Source organism: Grampus griseus (genome assembly GCF_964374135.1).
Source record: "Grampus griseus genome assembly, chromosome: 2".
NCBI classification, from domain to species: Eukaryota; Metazoa; Chordata; class Mammalia; order Artiodactyla; family Delphinidae; genus Grampus; species Grampus griseus.
The window spans coordinates 92,796,287-92,814,680 of NC_139018.1; positions in this window are offsets into that span (position 1 = coordinate 92,796,287).

Consider the following 18,394-nt stretch of genomic DNA (forward strand, 5'->3'; position numbering starts at 1 on the left):
AATCTGTCAATAAGGAAATCAGAGTTTTTGTTCTGAACATTTACACAGTCTAGAGCAGAAATGTGTTATGTATTATGGTCCAATGAATGGTGTCCACTGACAAACTCTGAATTTAGAGAGTTACAAAGTAGTGGAAACAGTAGAGGGAGGCTGGAACCATGGTTTCAAGGATTATCCCTGCCATTACCAACTGTCTGTCCCAGGGCAAGTTATAAATACTTAACCTCTCTGAGCTTCATTTTTTAAAATATTCAGATTGAGACTGATGTCCAAGTGTATAAATATACAAATTCAGACGAACTGCTTCATGGGGTTGTTCTGAAGCTTAAAAATAGATTATTTCTGTGAAAATGTTTTGTAAGGGGTGGTCTTAAAAACAAATGGTGATCAAAATTAAGACAACATGGGAAGATTATGTGTAGATTTTATTAATTCCTAAGACAGCAATACTCAATCTTAGCTGCTTTTAAGATTCCCAATGCCCAAGCTGTATTGAGATCAATTAAATCAGAATCTGTAGAATTGGGATTCAGACATCAGTATTTTCTTAAAGCTCTCCAGGTGATTCCTATACAATCAAACTTGAGAATGACTCAAGGAAAAAGAAAACCACTTTCACTCTTTACTTCCTGTAGCTTGACCAAGCAACTTAACAAATGATTTGGTTGTAAGTTCCCTCAGGCACCTGGGATGCTTCTAGGCACGTTGCCATTGCTAAAGAAATATCTGTTGATAACCCCTCCAAATGACTATGAAAAGAATTGAAAACCCCTCACATTAAGTCCATATTATGGCAACTCATTTCTTGTTTAGTGAGTTATTTGGGGGCAAAGGATGGTAGTGTCCGTCAAAAACATTAAAAGAACTTGGCATGAGAAGTCAGGTGGCATGTTGACCACAACCACATAGAAATGAGTAGGGAAAGGAGGCAGGAGAGAGAAATGAAGCTGTGCTGGGGGCCCCGGCCAGCACGTGTGCATGCAACTTTCCTTGCCAGCATGTGGTGTGCAGTGAGTTGCCTTTGGTGTCTGGCTGATGGTGGAGGATGCCAAAAAAGTGTGAAAGCCTTATAAATGTGTCCGCGGAACATCACTGACAAGCAGCTGGACTCCAGCTCTCCCATCTGTCTCTGGCAGGGTTGACGTCAGCCTTCCAGGTCTGGGAGAGCAGCTGTGTGATAAATCACTCAGTGGCCTGGGAAAGTTAAGAGTTTTCTTGTGGTAGAGAGGTGGCGGCCCTCCAGGTAGTGGTGGCTGTGGGAGAGGGACAGGTCCCAGTGAGCAGATAGTCCCAGGCAGGGAACTAAGTAAAGTTTTAGGAAGGGTCTCCAGAAAACCTAGAGGGACCGGTATTGTTGCACTCGGCTGGGAATTTTATATATGTGATCACATTTAATGCTCACAGCCATTCTAGGAAATGGGTATCTTCTTGTCTCTGTTTTTACAGATCCAGAACTTAAGGTTCTGAAAGCATAAATCAATCTCTGCAGATCACAGATCTAGGAAGTGACAGAACGGGGGACTTAACAAAGTCAGTTATCTCCCAATTTGTGTCATCTCTGCCATAAGGACCTGTCCTCCAAAGGTGATCAATTAAGAAAGTCTTCACTCAAGACAAGCAAATCTTTGTGGTTTCTATCCATTCATATGCCCTTCTCCCATCCTTGAGCCACTACCTATGTTATTTTCATCCCCCAAAGTAAATCAACCTACTATGTGACTGTGTCCTGTCAAAGAAAGCCTTGCTACTTAGAGTGTGGTCTGGGAACCAGTAGCATCGCCTGAGAGCTTCGTAGTAATGTAGATCAAGCCCCACTGAAATTTAACAAGATTGCCAAGGGATTCATTAAAATTTACAAAGCCCTGGTCTACCCAGAAATCTTTATCTGAAAAGGAATTTAGATCAGTGATTCTCAAATTTGTATGCATTAGAATTACCTGGTGGTTGGGGGTAAAATGAAGATTTCTAGCTCTTTTGCCAAAGGGTTCTAATTTGGGAGCTATGGTGTGGGACCTGGGGAATATGTGTGTTTTAGCAAAGCAGCCCAGCTGATTTGGCTAAAGGTGATCTGAAAAGATGGCTATAATCAACATTGGCTCAGGAAGGTCAGCACCTGCCTTCATTTACAGATGATGAGACTGAGGTGAAGGAGAGGGAGATGATGACAGGGTCACGAGGTCATTGGATAGACCTAAGATGAGACTTACGTTCTTGAAGCAGACTAACCACACCAGTTATAGAACTGGTGATGAACTAAGATGAGACTTATGTTCTTGAAGCAGACTAACCACACCAGTTTCAGGACTGTAGGTCTTGGAGAAAATCACTGCCAAGACTCTGCCCCTTTGTTCTTTCTAGCACTTTAGAATTCTTGATGCAATTGCGGTTGATTGACTCCTTGATGAGAAAGGAACGTTCTGGACATGGTGTTGGAGGAAACAGTGTGAGTCACTGGATCTCACTGAAGTCTGTCATAGACCTGGTTTTTAAAGTTTGTTTTATTTTTAATGAGTTAAGGGATTGCTTTGGCAAGCTAGAGTTGAGAATCACAGGGACCCGAGTGAAACAGTAATACACCTCCATCTGTATGTGCTTATGTGTACATTATCTCATTTAACTGCTGCAATAACCCTGTGAGGTACCATTTTACAGCCAGCAAACTGCAGAGTCAGGGATGGAGCCCAGCCCTCTAGCTTCAGGGATCTCTCTGCTGTACAATTACCACCTTCTGGGGAAAGTTAAGAAATTCCACCTAAAGACTGTAAGCAGTTGGTGGCCCATAGTTTGTAAACCCAAGAGACACAATTAAAATCATGCTTAGGTCATACTTTTAATTTTATCACCCTGACCATGGAAATCTAATATCACCCCTGGCACTTTACTGCATCCCTTAGGAAGAAAGGCAAGGAAAAAAAAAAAACATCTTTGGGGTGCTTTTATTCGGAAACTGTACTTTTCTTTTTGACATGACATAGTGGAAAAAACATAATTTTTTGTTAAATCATGCCTCCTCCATTTATTAGTTGTATGATACTGGGAAAGTTTTTCTAATATCTATAAGCCTAGTTTTTCTTATCTGTAAAATGTGTCATTGTGAGAATCATGCAGATAATGTTAATATATAGTCTGACGCAATGCTTGAGACACATGTGAGGACACAATGAGACGACAGTCATCTATGAACCAGGAAGTAAGCTCTGGCCAGATACCGAATCTGCTGGCACCTTGACCTCCAGAACTGTGAGAAATAAATATTCGTTGTTTAAGATATCCAGTTTCTGGTATTTTTGTTACAGCAACCCAAAAGGACTGAGATACCTCCTTTAATCTGAAGCATTCCCACAGGCTTTCTTTGTCATGTTTTAGGGACACAGTCCCTCTCCTTTTTTTGTTAGTATTGGGTTGGCCCAAAAGTTTGTTTGGGTTTTTCGTAAGATGTTTCAGAAAAACCCGAACGAACTTTTTAGCCAACCCATAGAATATTCCTCATTTTGAGGTTTTCTTTTTTGATGTTTCCTTATGGTTAGATTCAAGTTGTATATTCTCAGTCAGAATACTGCGTAGATGATGGTATATCCTCGGGGTATCACATGGAGCCACAAGATGTCCATCTGTCTCAATAGTCATGTCGATTTTGATTACTCTGTCAAGTTGTTGTTCAGTCTCTCCATTATGCAATTAGTGCTCTTTCTCCATCACAACTAATAGGTAATCTGTGGAGAGATTTAAGACTGTGCGAATATTCTTCTCTTCATCAAAACTTTCCCCTATATTTAGCAGTTATTGATGATTCTTGCCTGATGCAATCTTTACTGTGATGATTGAAAATGATAACTTTCCAGTTCCCATACCCCCACCACATTTACAGGTTGGCTCTCAGCATTCTATGGTAAGCAAGGGCCCTCCATTCTTCCTCATTCATTTATTCATTTATTACCAGTATGGACTCATGGATTTTAATTTGTTTCAAAGGTTTATAATTCATCATCATACTTAAATATTTTGGTGCTCAAATTATCCCATATTTGGCCAGTTGGAACCCTTTTCAGCTAGCATCTTGGTCCTTGTGACATGACCCCATCTTTTTTAATGCTTTCTTACTTGCAAGAATAACAAGATGTTCCAGGCTCACATTTTACCTACATTGCCTCATCCCTGGAGTCAGCCATTTCTCCAAAGAGCCTTGGTTCCTTTATGTAGATAATGGTATTTGAGACCAAGGTCTGGGTTTTAGGTATGATCATTGCTACTGAGGGGTCTTTGATTCTTGGCCATTTCAACAGATAGAGCTAGGAAATAGTTACATGAAAATATACCTGTATATATACATATACAAACATACATACATACAAACATATACTTGTATGTTTGCATGTGCATATTACAAGCATAGACATAATTAAGAAGTCATCAGTTCACACTGATAACTCTAATTCCAGTCTATATTCATGAAGTTCTATCGTGCCTTCTCTCATGCTATATTTGTATGTCCCTTCTGCCACAGTGAGAATTCTGACTCTCATCAACATTAACCCATTTACTCATTTGCTCAATCCTATAGTACATCTAAAATAATTTCAGAATTGCTTTGCTCATATTTCTATAATTGAAAAAAAACTACTAAAAAGAGCTCAGAATTTATTTTCAATTCTCCCCTCACTCCTCATGCTCAACCTTGGCCAAGATTGTGGGTATACGGTGAAAAATTGTGTTCCTAGCCACTCTCCCCATATGACGCCTTAGTCCTTTAGAGCCCCAAGGACTGCAGTAAGGAAATAGAGTGGCAAAAGGTCTGAATGAATCCAGGATGTCTAAAGAACCCGGGGGTTGGTGTGTTCTATTCTGAGAGACCCACAGGTCTGCTCTATGATGAGGACCAGCGTTCATAGCCTGATTTGTTTCAATTCTTGTAAAAAATACAAATGGAATTTTTTTGGGCTCAGAAATTAGGAGGCATCCTCCTCCGGATTGTTTCTCTCTTTGATCTAGTCGATCCTCCACTATTTGTGAAGTGAACCATAAATTTGGTCTTACTTCACTTCTCAAAACCTGCAGGCTACCCACCTGTCACAGAAGCCAGACTGCAGCCTCCCGTCTCCAAGCTCATCTTCCAGAGTTTAATCCATGTCCTTTGGACGGGGCCAGTGTATTAACTGGCAGACAACTGGAGGAAACACAATTTTCCTATAACCATTCTGAATTCCTCCTTTGATGTCAGGTTACAATTCTCTCTTGCATACTGCAGTGCACACAATTTCATCTGAATCAGGTACAGCTCTGATAACCCTGGGAAGCCACAACATGCCAGAGGAGAAAGATTTACACATGCAATTCTTTTCCACAGCAAGAAAATAATCAAGGTAGAAAAGATTGTCATCGAAACAGCTGTGCTTCTTTCCAAGAGCTTTCTGCTGTCTGTTTTAGGTGATACTATTCAGTCTTGACCCCTTTGGTTACAGTCTTCTGTTCCTAATCAGCGCATGTTCAGTAGAGAGTTAATAAAACAAATACAGGTCCCTAATGACAACAGGAATATTATCTTAACACGGTAGCAGCAAAATACACATTTGATCATTGAAGTGATTTGCACTCCTCTTAGCTTTCAAAAGTAACTGGGAAAGGAAAATAGAGATAGTGAGTGTTGGAGTGTGGCAGTATCTAGTGAGGGCTGGGAAGTGACTTTGTTCTAAGGCTTATCCCTGGTCTCAGAGCATGAGTTTGATGAGTGCACCTATCTCAAAATCCTGCCTTTCTTCTCTGTATCTTTTTCCATCTTTATCACAATTTGCTCCCTCTATCTGGGGCGGGGGGACTTTCTAAGACAGATTCAAACAGAAAGTATGTTTTATCACAGCACTTCTGCTTCCACTTGAATCTCTACAATGCGCAAGAGTGTGAGCCACATTTTCCTAGGTTACCTCATCTTTTATGCGTGCTTATTAGCCATAACACAATTCATAACCCTTGAAATATAAACATAATGATCTTGCTCTTCTTTCCAGTTCTAGCTGGCCATAGCAATCATAGACTGTGGTAGGCAATATTGGGAACACTCCTTTCCAATGGTCTTCACTTTCTGTGTAATTCCCTCACCTTGAGTATGGTCTGGATCTGAGGACTTGCTTCTAACTCATAGAATATGGCAAAAATGATGAGATGTCACTTCAAAGATTACATTATAAAATGCTGTGATTTCTGTCTTCCTCTCATTCCCTCACTTGTACTCTCATTTGCCCTCTCACCTGTTTACTCTGATGAAGCCAGCTGACCTGTTGTAAACTACTCTATGAAGAGACCCACAGGCAAAGAATCAAAGGAGGCCTCTGGCCATTAGCCAGTGGAGAACAAAGGGCCTCAGTCCAATAGTTCACAAGGAACTGAATCTCATCAACAACCATGTGAGTGAGCTTGGAAATGGATATTCTCCAATTAAACCTTCAAGTGAGATTATAATCCCATCCTTGTGAGAGACCCAGAGTGGAGGACCCAACTAGGCCAGGCCCATGGAAACTATAAGATAATGAGTGTTGTTTAAGCTACTAAGTTTGGGGGTAATTTGTTACACAGCAATAGATAACTAATGCAGAAAATCTTACTCAACTGTGCCATGAAGCTGACCTTGTAACACATCAGTTCATCTCACCAGCTCCACCTGCATTCTCTCACCCTTATGAATGAAGCCCATTTCATTCTGTGTACCTTGCTTTATAATGTCATTCAATTTCCGTATTTTCTTGTCCTGTTCCTTAGTCCACTCTGCCACCACTCAAAATCATTTCTGCTGTTGCACCTTAATAGCTCATAGCATTTTCCTTTCTCTTTATCATCAATAAGGCTCAGCACATTCTTCCATAGTAGATGCTCAGTAAATAATTGTGGACTGATTTAGATGTAAACATTCATTTCAAATCATTCGCTTAAAAGAGTTATTGAATACCTATTCTATACTAGGTAATAAGAATGAATTGATGAGTAAAAATATACACAAGTCTTGCCCTCATGGAGCTTACCATCTGGAGAGGGAGGCTGATATTTGCACTGGTCATTTACACAACAAAGGTGTTAGATATTAAGTTCCCTGAAGGAGAGGTAAAGATGCTGCAAGAAGGTTAGAAATAAAGATTTTACCTAGTAAGGGAAATCAGGGGAGATGCTCAGAAAAAATGATAACTGAGTTAATTTTTCAAAACTGAGTGGGCATTAACTTAGCAAAAGTGAGCAGGGGGTGGGGGACAGAGGGAGGAGGGAAGCATTCTAGACAAAGGGAACAGAATGTGCAAAGTAGTCTTTGAAGTACTTGAGAGTCCATGAGTCTTGAGATTAAAAAACAAGGAAGAGTGTGATGTGAGATGAGTGAAGAGGTAGATGAGGGTTAGACCTGATCCTATCTTTTCTAGGCCATCTTTGAATAATAAACGTTTCAGGAATATCCAGAAAGTTCCTGTACTACAACTACATTCTCTTGGTGTCATTACAGCCCAGCGGGTCTCAAATATGTTTTAGTCCTGTTTTAGGTAGTTGCTTTTTGAAGCTTGCTTTGATGGTACCCTTGAAAGAAATCAGGACCATGAAAAAATGAAAAGACATGGCCCATGACCACAAAGAGTGAGTGTTCTATTTGGGGACTCATCATGGAAAAAACTTATCAGTCTCTGAATCACAATAATACAGTGCACATAAAATAATAAAACAAACCCCTAAATGCCAATAGAGAACTCAAAGTTAAATAACCCTAGAGGATAAAGGGGAGATGAATGATGAGTAAATCCCACTTAGTCTTGGCTCCCCCACAAGCCCACTTTCAATCCTCTCTTTGGCTAGCCAGTGAGTATCAGTCCTCTCAAAGATGTTTGTGGTACAGTCTGGACCATGAGAGGGGAGGAAGAGATCTCCAAAAATAGAAATGGAGACAAGGCCCTGTGAAACAAGGCCCTGATGGAAGATAGCAAGAGAAGAATCAAAGATACTTCTAGGGAACTCCGCTGTTCTCCTAGGGATACTGGAACAGTTCTGCTCATTTTGTATGGAAATGATAGAGGATGGCAGATACAAGTGACTCATGTGCCTGGCACAAGTTGATGGTCAGTATACACTTACTGAACAGTTTGGAGAAGGGTCATTCATCATATAGGAGATCCTTCGCCCACCGTGGGGATAGAGGTTTCCATAGGAGGAATTATATAGCTTATGAACTCTAGGCGTCCTGGAGCCTTGTTTAGAGATTCTATCTCTCTCTCCTCTCCTCCCTAACTTTAAGATACAGTCAACTTGTATGGATGGCCCCAGAAGACCTCCTGTAAGAAGATAGGTCATATGGGCAGAAGAGGCAATGCATGAGCTTATAAGTGAAAGCCCTGCTCATTAACTCTGTTTGGCCATATGAGTGTTGGGAATCTGACTCTTGAACTCACTCCTAAATACTTGGAATTTCAATGGATCTTGGACCACCATGACAGTCTTCAGTGGTCCTGACGGCAGGATTATAGGCTCAAATGCAACCATCCATGAAACAACAACTTGAACAGCAAATTCCAAATATGCCTTAATCTTGAGGGGAAAAAAATACCCACATGGAATTTTTAGGCATATGCAGATTTTCAGTGATTAAAAATGGCCACCATTTGAAAATTACTTCCTATGTTCCTGGAACACTACTCTATATGAGTTATGTCACTCAATCCACACACAAAGCCCTTTAAGATGGTGCCGTTGTCTTAATTTTACAGATGGAGAGACTAAGGCTCAGAAAGTTTAAGAAACCTTCTCCAAGATCCCAGAGTAAAAGCAGCAAAGATAGAATTTTAACGCAGGTAGGTTTGTTTCTGGGATTCAACAGCTCAACCCCAACATCTTTTCTTCTGGGAAGGCTTGTGTGAGTTCCCTGCCCACTCTGCCCCCATCGGACTTTGAACCCACTTTTATTACAAACTGAAACTATTATATAGTAGTAACTTAGGATTTCATGAAATCCTCTTTGAGGATTGAGACCCACATGGTGGGTCTGCCAGTATTTATAGAATAAATAAATGCACATTAAGGTCATTTCTGTCTAGGAACAAAGCATGCACTAACTTTAGAGAATAGCAATTATGCTCACGAGCTGACTGGAGACTACTTTCTCCTCCCCTTCTGACCCCAGAAGAGGACATTCTTAGCTGAGGCAGGTACCCAGCCTCTTCTGCAGCTGCCACAGGGGCTTGGAGGACCCCTGGAAGCCAGAACCCTCTCCTGTAACCCCCAGCCCCCAGTCAGCCCCATCAGAGCATCCTGGTCTGAGCACCGATCCTGAGGCTGTAGGCACACATGCTCTGGCTTCTGCAAAAACATCTCTCTCCATGGAGCAAGACCCAAGAGTGACTTAGCATGACTCAGTGAGAGCCCAGGGAAAGTGAGGGCTGCTGTGGTTTCTGCTCTTCCTGTGGAAAGATCAGTTGATCCTGGGCCTGGGCTTCTCTTGGGGCCTGGGCTGCTAGCCTGATGTCTCTGCTCTGTTCACTGGGCTCCACAGCCCCTCCTTCTCTTTCCTCAGGGCCAGGCTGACACCTTAGGGGACTCACATCTGAATCATATCAGGAGGTCAACAGGGAGGAAATGAGAGGTGAGGACTGATGTCCTTTCCCCCAGCTGGGTGGATAACAGTCTTAGTAGTCACAATAACCAGCCGCCTTTGGGCATGTCCGGTATGCCAGCCACTGTGTCGAGGGCTGCAATGCACAATAAATGTTCACTCTTCCTGTTATTGAGTGCTTACTCTACCAGTCACTATTCCAGGAACTTTAGAAGTATTAACTCATTTAATCCTCACCACAATCCCATGAAGTAGGTCCTATTATTACCATCACCATTTTGCAGGTAAAAAAAACAAGGCAGGGAGAGAATAATTAACTTGCTCAAGGCCACAGAGCTGGAATATGGTAGAGAGGGATTTGAACTCAAGCAGCCTGGCTTCAGAGCCCATTCAACTATTTACATATATAAGCTAATCCTTGCAAAAGCCCTTGCAGTGGTTCTTATTCTTCACATATGCAGTTGAGGAAGCCAAGGTTCTAAGGATGTTAAATGAGCAGGGTGAGATGCAGAAGCAATTAACTGATATAAAAAGAATATGACTATGCTCTGGTTCCAGAGCCTGAGCTCATTCCCCAGCATCATGCAGACCTGAAGCTCAAATTGGGTCTCTAACAGAACATATTTGCAAATCACTAGAAGGGCAGAATGGTTAGGGACGGTTCTCTAGAGGTGCTAGGGCTACTGATTTTGTCCTTGCACGATATGCTCTTGTCAGAATGCCTGTTGCCATCACCCACCAACAGGCCAAATGTCCCTCCTCAAAACTCTCACAAATATGAGGTGAGCCAGCTTGGCTCCCGGCTCCACCAAGCATGGCTTTCTGAAACTCACTTCAGGACCCAGGAAAGAGCTCAGACACTGGGGCACAGGCCCCATCTGTGCTCCAGCCCTGACCCTAAGCTCAGACTGAGAAGCTGCAATGCCAGATGAAATCCCTGATGTGTGCACTATCTTCCCTCTAATTCCCAGCCCCCCTCTGTTGTTTTCTAAGGGGTGAAAATGGATGGCTGCCTTTTCAGGAGCATCAGGTGCCTAGTACAAGTGCACAGTAATTTTCAGGACTGAAATTTCTGATTGCTTGACAGTTTTGAGCAACACCTGGTCCATGGGAGAGGGTCCACGATGCAGACCAGAAGGGGCCACTTGCTTCTTGCCTGTGGGGGAACCATACTCACCTTGATTCCCCTCCAGGCATGTGGTTCAAGTTACCTCAGCCAGAAACAGCAACTGGGGCCCAATCTGCACTGTGTCCCCTTCACAAAGGTTTGCATATGGAAAGCATTTGTGGCTGTGTCAGTCTCGGCTGTGGGGACAGGTGGGGTGCACCTGGAAGCCTGGCTCTCAGCGGCCAGGCTGCAGGTAGAGGCCCTGCCTCCTTCCACAAGGTGTTTCCAATGAAGAGGGCACATTTCCTTCAGTAGAAAGAAAACAAACCCAAATGGACAATGTCATGGTGTTTCTCAGGAAAAGAGGAAAAACGTCTTCAGATGTCCTCAGTGAGCTCCTCTGATGCACCTTTGTGTGGGGCTGGCATGGGGAAGAGAGAAGTGCATTTATGTGGAAACCAAGAGGAGACCTCCACAGTCCCACCACCAAACCTCCTTCCCCAAACTAAACGATGCTTGTTTGGCTGCATCATAGACTGTCAGGGCTTGAGGAGGCACAGAGTCCAGCCTCCCTGTTTGGCAGATGAGGACACAAAGCCCAGAGAGGCCAAAGAACTCGACCAGCAGTTCGGGCAGAACTGCAGCTGGAACCTGCAACTCCTAAACCCAGTCCAGGGTGCTTTCTGGCATATTCCATTCCACACAACCATCTCAACAATTGAACACATCTACTCATGTGTAGTTGATGCTTTAAAGCAATGGTTCTCAACCTGGATGCATGTTGTCAATGCCTGGGAGGCTTTGAAGAAACACCAGTAATACCCAGGAGTCATACCCTGAGATTCCTATTTAGTGGGTGTCTGGCATGAGGCCCCAACATGGGTATTTTTAAAAGCTCTCCAGGTGACATGCATAGGATTGAGAGCTCAGGATTGCACTGGCAAATATATAAATAACACCCAAGCTCACATGTGAGGTGCTATAGATGGTCCAAGAAGAATGCAAGTGTGATCCTGACTGCGCTAACCTTTTTTTGCCCAGGAGACTAATCCAGGTAAACACTACTGTTTATTCCACCTAAGTAAAGCTTGCTCCCCTTTTCAGGCCAATCTCAAATCACCCCTCTTCCATAAAGCCTTTTTAACGAGACCCCAAATGAAGTTGGCATACCTCTTCTCTGAACTCCTACACTACCCACAGGCTTTAGGCAAACAGTTCAGCACCAAATTACATATGATTTCTATTGTTATGCTGTAGTAACTACAAAATGGAAGTTTCCATTTATTCAGTGTATACTATGTGCCAGCAACTCTGCTTTATGCTTTCCATACATTGCCACCAATATTCCCAGGAGCTCTGCAAAGAGGGCATCAATATATCTATTGTACAGATTAAGAAACTGAGACTCATAGATGTTAAGTATGTTGCCCCAAACCAGATAGCTAGTAAGGACGTATGAATCTGTATGCCTCCAAAGTTCTCTCAAATGCATCATTTTATATCAAATACTGTTTCTTTATTATAACATGTACTCCTGATATATTACTCTGCAAGCTGTAAAGTTCTTTGATGTTCATTCTCTTACTTAATGCTGGCTGTAGCTCTGCTATCAGCTCTATTTGACAAGCAAGGGAGTTAAGTCTGAAAAATTAGGTAAAATGCTCAAAATCCCATGGCCTAGCCCAGAACCCAGTTATTCTGATTCCAAGTGCAGGACTATTTCTACTGCTATCATATGCCATGGGCCAAGCTCCGTTCCATATTGACCTGAAGTCGCATGAGGGTCTAAACTGTGTTTTGTGCTTCTCCTGTATTCCCTTTGTATACCAGATATACAGCCTGTTGCTTTATTAATTGATTTGCCAAGAAGTAGCAAGAATGTCCTCGTGAGGCATCCTGTCCCTAAGGACCTGAAGAACAGAACGCTAAAAACACTTTTGGGACTGGAAAGAACTGCTGAGGAGGCATGACTGGTTCTTTTTAGGGCCATGACTAAGTCATGTTCTTTATAAAAAAAAAAAAAGCCTTCCAGTCACTCTTTATGAAGGTATGATTTTCAACTATCTACCTCAGCTAACAGAAGCAAAGAGCAATGTGAATTTAGTGACCTGCTTATGATCATGAAATGAACCAGTGGAAGAGAGAAAATTTCCATCTGCCTCCTTCCAAGTCTTTGATTTGAATCCCAGTCACCTACCTATGACATAGCAGTATCTTTTTATTTATTTAATTATATCCAAACTCATTTCCCAAAGGACTCAAAGTGGTTTGCAATATGAATAGATACAACAAGTAAAGATAAAATAGAAACAAGTAAAGGCAACCAAGGCTGAGAAAAACATAAATATAAAAAGTCAAGTCCAAGGAAAGCTACTTTATTAGTCAGATAAGAAACAGTGCCTAAAGCCCAAAACACCACAGTGAATTTAAAATAGATCTTCCATGCGTGGGGTTCAGTTGATGAGGTGTTTTTAAGGGCTCAGTAATTCCTGTGGGTATTTACTCCATGCCAGATATTGACCCAGAAGAATGATTAACGCAATGAAACTATAGAATTTATCCCCAGGATGTGGTCAACACACTGTATTCATGCATCTGTAGTTAAACAAGAAATGTGTCCTCCAAGTCTAATGTTGCCAGAAAGACCACGTCAATGCTTTGCTTTCTGCAGAACAGAATTTTTATTTCAGCAAGTCTGAATCATGTCCATTCATTTATTTAGCAAATATTGTGACAATAAGTCATCTGCCAGGAACTGGGCAATGCACTGGAAATTCAAAGGCAAATAAGACATGGACACTTTCCCACAGGACTTCTCTGTCAAGAGGAACAAACAGGCTTATAAATATATAATCGGCACAACTATAAGGGGATTCTAGAGGTATCTATAAGGGGTGTAAAAGCAGAGATGGGGACAAACACTTCACTGAGATTAGCAGGTGTTTCTTATCTTCTAACCAACATAATCTGGTTACAAGAGCACTGGGGTTCTGGGTTGAGGGGGCCATCCTTAGTAAAGTGGACCTGGGGGAAATCATAGCATAAATAACTTACCTTTGTGACTTGCTGAACAGTTCCATATTTCTGATTTGTTTGTGTGAAGAAATAGGCAGGCAAAAGGCAGCAGTGCCAGCCAAAAACTGGTGGCCAGCAGGAACAGGATGAAGGAATGTAAAGGAATGCTGTAACAAACATTTTTGTAATATCTGGGTTAGTGAGGCTGATTTCTTGGCATGGCATAGGTATTTTACTCTTGGCAGTCCTCCATATGATAAAGGCACGTTCAGAGTCAAAATCAACTTTCTAGCAGACTATGCATCCATTCAAACCACCTATGATCACATTTAAAACAAAAATCTAGCATCTTGAGAGAGACGGAAAACGGCAGGTGTGTGTGCAATGATCAGCACCAAAAACTGAAAGCTAGTAACAAAAGTGACCAAATATTTTAATTCTTTGGATCTCTGGTGCAGATTCAAAAATTGGGAGCAATCTCTTCTGGCTGACCTGGCTGAAGAAAACTTTAATGGCTATTAAAAAAATGTAGTATGAATGCTGAAGAATTTACAAATCTATAGCTGCAAAATTGACCTGCATGTAGAGTTTACTGTGATTGATTCCAGTATATGTGTCTGGAGAACTCCCAAAGCAGAGCTTTATGGAAAACTGGCACCTGCCTGGTGTTAGCTCAAGGTAGGTGCTGAATTTCTCCTGTAGAAACGAAAGCAGATAAGGTAACTTTTAAAGAAAATAACAGAAAATAACCTTCTCTTTTCTTACTTGTATTAACTCATAGGTTGGAAGTTGAAAAACAAACTTAAAAATCTAAGAATTACTGAATACTGGATATATCAGGGAATCAGATAAAGTGGAGAGCTTTAAAGAGAAGTGTGCACACTTGTGGCCAAAAACTAAGCCACCAGGAACTAGAAAGATTAAATCCATGACTTAAGTGTTTATGAGAGATGACACTGAGTTAAGAGTACAGGCCACAGGGGAACTAGACCCCTTGGGTTAGGCTCCCAGCTCCTCCATTGTATGTCTCTGGTCAAGTTACTGACAGTTCTCTCACTTGAAAATAAGGACACCTACCTCACTGGGTTGTTGTGAGGATTGAATGAGATAATGCATGTGAGGCTTAGCGCAATGCCCAGCACTTAGTAAATGTTAAAATTTAAAAAAAAATTCAGCTGCTGTATTATAAGCATTCTCTCACATAATTCTCACAACCCTGCATGGAATGTCCAATGATCCTCATTTTCCTGGTATGGGGAAGGTAAATGTCTTAGCTAAACATTCCCACAGGTGATGGACTTTCTAAGTGATAGCCACGCCCTGCCTTCTTCCTCCCCTCCTTTTCCCAGGAAGCCATGCTCTCCGCAGTGTAGATAGTCTTTCACTTGTTTCCCAAACCTCAATCTGTCCCATGGCTTTCTCCCCAGCTATTCCCCTTTCATAATTCTCCATGATCCTCAAGTCCCTCCTTTTACTATGGAAACATATTTTGTTTTGTCATTGAATTTTGTTCATCAACATTTATTTTCAAATTATATTCCATTATAAGTTACTGTAAGATATTGGGTATAATTCCCTGTGCTATAAAGTAAGTCCTTGTTGCTTATCTATTTTATGTATAGTAGTTTGGGTCTGTTAATCCCATACTCCTAATATGTCCGTCTCCCACTCCCTCTCACCTTTGGTAACTGTAAGTTAATTTTCTATGTCTGAGAGTGTTTCTGTTTTGTATATACATTTATTTGTGTTATTTTTTAGATTCCACATGTAAGTTATATCATATGATATTTGTCTTTCTCTGTTTGACTTACTTCATTCTATAGGTCCATCCATGTTGCTGCAAATGGCAATATTTCATCCTTTTTTATGGCTGCGTAATATTCCATTGTATATGTATACCACATCTTCTTAAGTCAATCAGCTGTTGATGGGCCCTTGGGTTGTTTCCATGTCTTGGCTCTTGTAAATAGTGCTTCTCTGAACATTGGGGTGCAAGTATCTTTTCAAATTAGAGTTTTGTTTTTTTCAGATATATACCCAGGTATGGGGTTCCTGGATCCTATGGTAGCTCTATTTTTAGTTTTTTTAAGGAACCCCCATACTGTTTTCCATAGTGGCTGCACTATTTTACATTCCCATCAACAGTGTACAAGGGTTCCCTTTTCTCCACACCCTCTCCAGTATTTATTTTGTAGATTTTTTGATGATAGCCATTCTGACCAATGTGAGATGATACCTCATTGTGGTTTTGAATTGCATTTCAATAATAATCAGTGATGTTACACATCTTTTCATTTGCCTGTTGGCCATCTGTACGTCTTCTTTGGAAAAATGTCTATTTAGGTCTTCTGCCCATTTCTTGATTGGGTTCTTTGTTTTTCAATATTGAGTTGTATGAGCTGTTTGTATATTTCAGATATTAACCCCTGTTGGTAGAATCATTTGAAAATATTTTTCCCAATCTGTAGGTTGTCTTTTTGTTTTGTTGATGTTTGCCTTTGCCATGCAAAAGCTTGTAAGTTTGATTAGGTCCCATTTATTTAATTTTGCTTTTATTTCTTTTGCCTTGGGAGACTGGTCTAAGAAATTATTGTTATAATTTATGTCAAAGAATGTTTTGCTTATTTTCCTTTCTAGGAGTTTTATGGTGTCATATGTTACATTTAGATCTTTAAACCATTTTGAGTTTATTTTTATGTATGGTGTGAGGGAATGTTTTAATTTCACTGATGTACATGTAGCTGTCCAGCTTTCCCAACACCACTTGTTGAAGGGACTGTCTTTTCTCCATTGTATATTCTTGCCTCCTTTGTCATAGATGAATTGACCAGACGTGTGTGGGTTTACTTCTGTGCTCTCCATTCTGTGCCATTTATCCATGTACATCTTTTTGAGCCATGCTATTTCGATTACCATAGCTTTGTAGTATAATGTAAAGTCTGGAAGTGTTATACTTCCAGCTTTGTTCTTTGGAAATTCTGGATACTTTGTAGTTTTATAGAAATTTTAGGATTATATATTCTAGTTCTGTGAAAAATCTCATGGGTATTTTGATAGGAGTTGCATTAAATTTGTAATTGCCTTGTGTAGTATGGCCATTTTAACAATATTAATTTTTCAATCAGAGAACTGGGATATCTTTGAATCCTCTTCAATTTCCTTTACCAATGTTTTATAGTTTTCAGCGTAAAGGTCTTTCACCTTCTTGGTTAAGTTCATTCCTAGGTATTTTTTTGACGTAATTTTAAGTGAGATTTTTTTTTTTTTTTACTTTCTGATATCTCGCTGTTAGTATATAGAAATGCAAGAGATTTCTGTATATTAATCTTGCATCCTGCTACATTGCTGAATTCATTTATTAGTTCTAATGGTTCTGGGGCAGAGACTTTAGGGTTCTCTATATAGAGTATCATGTCATCTGAAAATAAGGACAGTTTTACCTCTTCCTTTCCAATTTAGAGGTCTTTTATTTCTTTTTCTCATCTGATTGCTATAGTGAGGACTTCCAAAACTTTGTTGAATAGAAGTGGTAAGAGTGAGCCTCCTTGTTTTGTTTCTGAATTTAGTGGGAAGCCTTTTAGCTTTTCATGATTGAGTATTATGTTGGCTGTGAGTTGTCATAAATGGCCTTTATTATGCTGAAATATGTTCCCTCTATATCCACTTTGATGAGTTTTTATCATGAATGGTTCTTGAATTTTATCAAAGCTTTTTCTGAATCTATTGAGATAATCATGTTTTTGTCTTTACTTTTATTAATGTGGAGTATCACATTGGTTGATTTGCATATGTTGAACCATCCTTGCAACCTTGGAATGAATTCAACTTGATCATGGTGTATGTTCTTTTTTATGTATTTTTGGATTTGGTTTGCTAATATTTTGTTGAGGATTTTTGCACATATATTCATCAAAGATATTAGCTTGTAATTTTCTTTTTTGGTAGTGCCTTGGTCTGCTTTTGGTAATGGTGGCCTTGTAGAATGAATTTGGGAGTGTTTCCTCCACTTCGAATTTTTTAGAATAATTTTAAAAGGATAGGTATAAGTTCTTCTTTATATATATTTGGTAGAATTCCCCAGTGAAGCCCTCCAATCCTGGACTTCTGTTTGCAGGTTTTTTAAAATTACAGATTCTATTTCACTTCTAGTTATTGGTCTGTTCAAATTATCTGTTTCTTCTGAATCACTCTTGGCAGGATGTATGTTTCTAGAAATTTGTCCATTTCCTCTAGATTGTCCAATTTATTTAGCATATAACTGTTCATAGTATTCTCTTGTGTTTTTTTGTATTTCTGTGCTATCAGTTGTCATTTCTCCTCTATTTTAAATTTTGTTTATTTGTATATTCTCTCTTTTCTTCTTGGTGAGCCTTGCTAGAGGTTTAATTTTGTTTGTCTTAAAAACAAAACCTCTTGGTTTTATTGATCTTTTCTATTGTTTTTTATCTCTATTTACTCTCTGATCTTTATTATTTGCTTTCTTCTGCTGACTTGGTCTTTGTTTGTTCTTCTTTTTCTAATTCTTTTAGGTGGTACGTTAGGTTGTTTATTTCAGACTTGTTTCTTGAGGAAGGCCTGTATCGCTATGAATTCCCACTTAGAACTGCTTTTGCTGCATCCTATAGATTTTGTAAAGTTATATTTTCATTTTCTTTTGTCATCTTGAGGTATTTTCTGATTTTTTTGATGACCCATTGGATTTT